The sequence below is a fragment of the Fragaria vesca genome, linkage group LG6 (genome assembly GCF_000184155.1).
Source record: "Fragaria vesca subsp. vesca linkage group LG6, FraVesHawaii_1.0, whole genome shotgun sequence".
NCBI lineage: Eukaryota > Viridiplantae > Streptophyta > Magnoliopsida > Rosales > Rosaceae > Fragaria > Fragaria vesca.
In genome coordinates, this window is record NC_020496.1 from 12,798,398 (window position 1) to 12,805,496 (window position 7,099).

Below are 7,099 nucleotides of genomic sequence, written 5' to 3' on the forward strand. Positions count from 1 at the left end.
CGTCGTCGTCGTCGTCGTCTCTCTCGTCTCTCTCTCTCTCTCTCTCTCTCTCTCTCTCTCTCTCTCTCTCTCTCTCTCTCTCTCTCCTTCTGGTGGGATTTGGTGATGTCGACGACAGGGTGGTTGACTGGGTGATGGGTGTCAGTGAATGCTGTGTCACACCCCGGTCCCGGTGTCGGCGGGTTTTAAGCGCCGGACGTCAATTCCGAGGCGTGAACGAGTGTTACAAAGCGGAATAAAATAAAAACACTATCTTCTAGGCTCGTCGGCTACCCTTTCCTGGTTCGGTCAAATCTAAGTACTTCTCTGCAAAAAATATTAGAGATGGGTGGGTGAGCATAACCACACGCTCAATGAGTAGACCAATGTAATATGCCCGCAAAGCCATGTCATTTTACACACGCTACAAAATACTTATATCATATACACATCACTTCACGCAATTCATCACATCGCGCAATTCCTTCTTATTGGATATCCTTCAATTTAGTGATCCTCACGAGAACCTAATGACATTCATGTCCTATCCCTCCGTGTGTCACATCCTTACTTTGGCATAACCAATCAAAAAGTACACATGTTCCATGACTAGTCAAACAATGGATCCAACACATAATTATATATAAACCCCACATATTTCGCAAATCGACATGCTTCACTATAAAAATAGAGAGATATTTCGTAAATAGACAAAATCATGCTTTTCGACTATTTTGATAACAAATAAGAATATTTGAAACCTATTACACAAATTCACTCACCTCGATAGCATCGAACTCCCACCACTAGTACCGATCGTAAACCAAGCCTCCTAAAATGAGCCATCTAGAAATCACCGTTGGATCTAGCTCAAACCTCTACGATAGGAAGAGGACATCGGGACGAACCCGTAGCTCTTCGCGGATTCAAAATCAAAGTTACAGATCAAAAATTATGATTCTCGAAAGTTTAGTCGTAAAAACCCTAGAAAGAGAAAACTTACAGAGACATTTGAGGAGAGAGAGAGAGAGTAAAGAGCAGCCGCTAATTATACCTTTATATAGGAGAGTTAGCCGACTTGGAGAGTCGGTTTATGAAGAAAATAGCCAATCAAAAAATGGCAAGTTGAGCCACACTTGTCCATTAACTACAAACCTTGTCTAATTAATAGACAAGTGCTCCCGTGACTACTACAACGCAGCTCTCTTCTTCACACAGCCAACCAAAACAAGTCATGTGGCATCTATCCGCTAATCAGAAATTGCCACGTCATCAGTCTAAGAAAATTGACGAAACTTGAAAAAAATCGTTAAAATAGCTCGGAAGTCCGAAAAATTCACTAAAAAATACGACGAACTTGTGGCGACCTCTACTTTCTATTTCTAAGAAGAAAAGAATTTTTAAGAAATTTTAAAAATCGGGATGTTATATGCTGGTCCTCTTTTGCTTCCATGGTGCTGGTTATGGGACTGGCCTGATCTAGGTTTGACCTAGTCTATTTAGGATTTTTAATCTGTTATTGTAGAACCCAACCTCAATAAGCTAGATTTGCTAACAAGTTTTGGGTTCTACTTGTTCTTTGTGTTTCATTAATGGGTGATTGCCTTAGGTTACTTTATGGTAGCCGGCATGGCTTGATTCTTACGTGGCTTTTCTTGGGTAAGTCATGTATGTGTAATTTCCTTCTTAACTGAATACAAGACCTTGCATCCTTTTTCTCAAAAATCTTAGGCACTATTTTTAGATGTAATGTTGAGCCATTACCCACCCTAAAACAGTAGTCAAAACTCAAAACCTGTAAAAGTAAAATGACAATTGGAATGGTCTACTTAATTATTTCATTGATCGATACTACTCTTTATATAGAGGTGAGATTACAAAGGTAATCACATCGTACATAATGATAATAATGACTAATTGATAACAGATTGAGCAGTTACATCATTTGATTACCAATTTCATAATTTACTCTCGTCAGTTACTTTAACGAAAGCACAAATAAGGTTTTTCTTTCAACACTCCCCCTTGTGCCAAGTCAAAGTTAAAACGGTGCATAAGGTGTTGCCTCATTAAAAACTTTGCTAAGTAACAAAACTCAATGGGACAAAATAAATCTTGGTCGAAGGGAAAAGAGCACAACGTACCTATGATAGTGTATGTGTGTTAGACTCTCCCTGAAGTCTACACTCTCCCAGATCCTTACATCAATCAAGGGAGATGAGAACGTCTTTGTATTCCTAGGTTTCTCACATGCTTTTTAGATATAGCTTTAAGTTGTGATTTGAGAAACAAGTATGTCTTATTCTACTCGGACCTTACTTGATTCACTTGAATCTTTAAGAGAGTTTGTTGGTTCTCACAAGGTATCGTCGTGTTCCCAATGATGAATACATAATCAGTTTGGAACGACCTATATATACCTGACATTAGTAAAAACCAACCAAAGCATCGTTTGGGGTATTGGTGTAGGGGATTGCAATTTTATATGCATTCCCTTTCGCCTTTCTATAGGGATAGGATGAACCTAAGTCAATGGTTCCTTTAGGTATCATGATACATTCTTTATACCTTTCAGTGACACTGCGTTGACGCTAAGCTAAGTCTAGCTACAAGTTCTTTGAGAATGCATTGTCCGGTCGAGTTCATCAGGTTAAGTACAATATTGCGTCTATTGCACTATAGAGAATGATTTTCAATTCTCATCCCTTCTTCGTCATCTTCCTTTGGACGATATTTATATTCCTTTACATCCAAACATCAACCGATCATTGTGAGTGCTAACAATATGCAATTCGTCCATGTAAATCGCCTGAGAATCTTTTGGACACATGCAGACTGGTGGATTAGTATTCCACAAACTCGTTGTTAATCGAGTTTCCCAAGATTGTTCATCTCAATTCGGATTTCATGTAGCTCGTGGTTTCTCTTATTTCATCAAGACTACCTGCTATGTTCCATCATTAACATAGATAGCTATAATTGCAAATTCGAAACTCGTTTTCATTATGAGTACGCAGGGGAATAGTTCATCATTTGTATATCTTCTCAACCAAGTAGTCACTTTATAAATTGAGCGTTTCAATTCTAATTGCAAATGCGCTCTGTGGTTTAGAGTTACTTAACGTTGGATAGTGTAAGGCCGTTAGGCACTTTCATAAATATCTCTCAATCAAGATCCCCATAGAGATAAGCTACATTTCTATTATGGGAGATTATGTCTCCTCGTAATCAATCTAGAGTGTTTGAGAGAAAACTTGGTGTCACAAGGCGAGCCTTGTCCTTTAGGGCTTCATTCTTCTCATTACGTTTTTTGACAAAGACTTACTTATGTCCTACAGGCTTTACACTTAGTGAGGTTAGTACTACCAAAACCAAATACATGTCTCTTTGTCAGAGAATCTAGCACTTCATGGATTGCACTTTTATGTAGGCCACTATGCTCTTTGTTGACATTCTTCAACAGAGCGTGGTTTAATACCTTCGTGCTCTATGGTTCCTTGAGCAATAGTGTGAATCATTGATGTGTATGTACTCACGTAATCCGTTGAGGTTTTGTCTGTAGAATCATTTTAAACATCAGAGCGTCCTCCAGTATTGATTCATGGACATAATTGTAATCATAGACAATCTCATGAGAGAGATTCTTTACATTGATGATGTTGTGCCTTACTTGTCTTATTCTTTTAGGCAAGTATATATTGATCGAACCAAGTGGCCTCCCCCTCTTCCCTTAAGGAGCCACGACCTTAACCACACCTCCACTAAGTGTGGTTGTGTCGCCACTATCTGCGGCAACGTGCCCTTTATTGGGGACTTTTAACCTTGCATGTGTTTATAGTTGGTATGTGTGATCTCGTCACTTTGGCGATATCTTTAAAACATCAGACATCAAAACTGTTACGTTCTAGATATTAATTATGTGGGGATCAAGATGAGACAGAGTGGGGTAACCATAACAATCCATGTCGTTCCCTTAGAAAATTATTTTTCTTATCTCCCCCTAACATTGGGAAGACTGTCTCATCAAAGTGACATTCCGCAAGTTTAGCGGTAAAGAGATTGTCTGTCAAGGGTTCCGAATGGCAGATGATCATTGAAGGTCTATATCCAACATAGATACATATTCGTTTTGAATAACCCATTTATGATGCGTTGTGGGGGTGCAATAGGCACATTTGCTGCGCAACCAAGTACGCGTAAATCTCAGGTTTATGTCCAGTTACCAATTGGTACGCATGAAATGGTTGGCTAGCAGTGGGTATAAGAAAAAATAAGTAAGGCTGCGTGCAATATTGCATAATCCCAAGCAGGTACATGTAGGTTGGTGCGAATAACCAGTACCTAGATATGGTGGCTTATCCAAAACTATTTTATGTATGCATTTGGGGTACAAAATGCTCTACGTTGATCCTAATAGACATGCAATAGTCATCAAGTCCATTTGATGTTAACTCTTAGCATTGTCGGGTCATATAGACTTCATGATCAAGGTAGTGAGCCCGTATAATATGTATTAAGTGTTTTGTAAGTGCAACATTTCTTGTGGACAATTATTCGACATGTGACCAGTGTGTTGAAACTTTCTCCAAAACAACCATAAAGTACTTTGATGGTCCGCATTTCTGGAGTGATAAGTCCATAATAATCACGTTGTAGAGTGGGTTTTCATAAGATAACCGTTGGCACGAATATCTGTGAAACTTTAACAAAGTTTGAATAGCTCTTGGTGCATATAGAGCTACTGTGACTTTTACTTATTGTGTCATTTAAGCAGCGGAAATCAAGCAGTCCCTCGGCCTTTGTTATTTGGTTATGATGATCCAGACATCTAGTCAAATCGGAATTGCAAAGGCATAAATATTTACCTATTTCTTAAAATAGTGTGAGTAGTTCCACTATTATTTAAGCACTCAATTTCTCCTCGATACCTTCCTTAAATATGTGGGAGTGTATACACTACGTGAGATATAACCCAGATTCTTTAGGGCATTATGATGTAGGTAGAATGATATTTTTTTCATTCTAAACATTTTTTTCATTCTCTAGATGCATTGTTTAACATCTCTATAATTCTTATATCGAACCATTTATATATTGCAGTCAATAAAATTGAATTTATTCAATGCGTCAGAATAAAATTCGTAATTTATTGGTAAGCCAACGATAATCAAATCAAGGTCTTATCCAGAAATCTAATTCATCAAACGATTATATAAATAATATTTTAGACTAATCAATAGTCTAGTTAAAATATGAGTTGTTTAAGCCTTCACAAACAATCTGTAAGGATAAATAAAATAAAGCAGATCAGTCAAATTCTGAATATTTACTTACATCTTGGTCATGGCTTTCTCCTTCCCTATAATGAGCCTCTCTTTCTTTAGAGTCTCTACACCTCTTAACTGGCGGTTCATTGCCAAGAGTGAATGTATAAATAACATAGTCATAAAAACATCGACGTAAATAATATCCAAAAATATGAATTAGATTTCAAGACTGAAGAACGTAATGGTCACACTTTCTCGATGCTTCATGAAAATACTTCATCACTGTAACATGTTATTACTTTCAATGCTATGAATTTATTTTATCATAGCAGTGCAATTTATATGTTATGCTAATAAAAAAATCATTTAATAAAATAGTCACATTGTCATAGCATATAACATTATAACACAATAATTATAAAATAATGTGCTCATGGAACATGCTTATGAGGAAATAACTAATACGGCAATTTTAATGTAAATCATACTTGTTAGTTTGCCAAATAAACCGCGTGTGAAGCGTTGCACTCACAATTAACTTTTTGATCAGGTTGCCACCATAATTGACATGTTGATCGTCACACAAAAATGGATATATTTAAAAACAATAAGATTTATATGATTAGTGACATTTAACCACATATGCTCATTATAATTCACCATAAAAAAATAAGTAATAAATGGAGTTATTGTAAAATAGAAAAGAATTTAAACAGAAATTATTTTTGTTTTATCGTTTTAATTTCCATAAAACAATAAAGAGTAAATCTGTATATAGTAAATAGTAACTCAAAATTCATCTCATGGTAATTTTGTGAAATTACCTTCATAAAATAACTGATTTACCAAAAAGGATAAATCCCCCTTTTACCGTGGCAATAAATTACCATTATGCCCTTCTAAGGTCAATCTCGTCTTCTTTGTTCTCTAGGTTCGACTGTATTGATTCGGGTCGAGCATTTCCAAATCGGAGCTAGGCCGCAACAACGGTCAAGGGAGACACAGGGTTGGGCTAGGCTGGGAGGCACCGGTCGTACAAAAGATGGGCTGGTCTGCCGGATTGGATGGTGCGGATCTGGGCTTGTCAAGGTGTGGCCAGATCGGGGATGGGCTGTAGAGGCGCGCCGGTTTGGAGTTGACCGGAGCGGTTGCACTTGCTTGACCGAGGCCGGGACAAGGCAGACGCTAGCGAGGCTAGCTGTGCCTGGATCGGGGGCGAGTCGAAGCAGCAAAGCAAGAGGGCTTTCAAGGCTGTGCTCACGTGGGTTCGGCTAGTATACACATTTGTATGACATACATCAAGCCGTGAGTTGTCTGATCGTTTAACAATTCAAAATTCAAAACGATCGGACGATTCACGGCTTGATGTATGCTATACACATATGTATAGTAGAAAAGTTCGTGCTTGCGTGCTCTTCTCTTCCTCTGTGCGGCCTTCAATTTTATGGCAAGAAAAACAATATATATCAGATAAAACACAAAGAAAAGAAAAGAAAAGAAAAAGAAGAAAGAAGGAGGAGAGCGGTAGAGGTGTTGGGCGCTTAAGGCTAGATGTGGCCGGATCGGTGGTCTGACGCGGGGCTGGGTTGGTGCCAGGCTGTTACATCAGATTTAGATGCAGTCAACGCGGGTCCAAGGCCGATGTGGGTGGTGCAGAGGTGAAGTGATGCCGGCTTGGTGACACGCTAGTTTGGGGTGACCGGAAATCTCAAAATCTAGGGCATGCACAAGAATGCCAATCAAGAAGACGGCGGGGATAAGAAAAATAAAATTTAGGGTTTTTTTTTTTTTTTTTCTTTCTTGGTTTTTATCAGACTCAGAGGCTAGGCAAAATCGATACGTGTAAAAGTAAA